The following is an 895-nucleotide window of genomic DNA, read 5'->3' as shown; positions in this document are numbered from 1 at the left end:
CTTGTTGATCGTCCGTTTCTTTCATGCAACTCCAATTTTCATGTGACCCACCACACCCTTCACAAGCCATAACCGAGACTGTTTTTGTCATTTCTAATTTTTTTATTTTTGAAGAAAGTGCCTCGATTTGGGCTTGTAAAGAGGTGCTTTCGTCGACCTTATGGGCGCCCGGGGCGATAGACTTATTTCCCCGGGGAGTGTGCCATTGAAAATTGGTTTGAGCAATTTCCTCAATTTGATTATATATTTCGTGTGGGCGTCGATTACCTAAAAGTCCCCCGGAGCTAGAATCAAGTGTCTGCCTAGTGTGTGGAAACAATCCATTGTAGAAAGTGGATACTTGTTGCCATATTGCGAGGCCATGATGGGGACACTTGCGTAATAGCTCCTTGAACCTTTCCCATGTTTCATATAAGGATTCCCCGTCCTCTTGTGAGTATGTGTTAATTTCAGCCATTAATTTAGTAGTTTTAGAAGGAGGGAAATACTTATATAGAAACTTTTGGGCTAGTTCATCCCAGGTGTTTACCGATCCAGCTGGGAGGGTGTTGAGCCAAGCTTTCGCTCGGTCTTTTAGTGAGAACGGAAACATACGGAGGCGTATGGCGTCGTTTGATGCTCCATTGATCCGAAAGGTGTCACATATTTCTAAGAAATTAGTTATATGTAGATGAGGATCCTCGTCCGCAAGCCCGTGGAAGGTTGCGGAGTTTTGGAGCATTTGTATCAAATGCGGTCGAAGTTCGAAGTTATTGGCTTCGACATTCGGAGCATTGATAACGGCGCCTAGATTACCTACGGTGGGCCGTAGATAATCCATAAGGGTACGTTGGTCCGCCATTGGGGGTGGATCACCCGAAACCTTCTCTTGGTTTTTGGCTTTTAACCTTTTTCT

The 895-nt window shown here is 44.7% G+C and overlaps 1 non-coding gene across 1 annotated transcript; it reads left to right on the top strand.

The window, feature by feature from the left end:
• The first annotated feature begins 356 nt into the window (after window positions 1–356).
• Window positions 357–463, top strand: LOC118487753. Its single transcript, XR_004882696.1, has one exon. It is a non-coding gene; the product is annotated as a small nucleolar RNA R71 (small nucleolar RNA).
• Window positions 464–895: the final 432 nt, after the last annotated feature.

This window comes from Helianthus annuus, chromosome 15 (genome assembly GCF_002127325.2).
Source record: "Helianthus annuus cultivar XRQ/B chromosome 15, HanXRQr2.0-SUNRISE, whole genome shotgun sequence".
Lineage (NCBI taxonomy): Eukaryota > Viridiplantae > Streptophyta > Magnoliopsida > Asterales > Asteraceae > Helianthus > Helianthus annuus.
The sequence above is the reverse complement of the archived record's forward strand: the minus strand, read 5'-3'. Positions and strand labels throughout refer to the sequence as shown.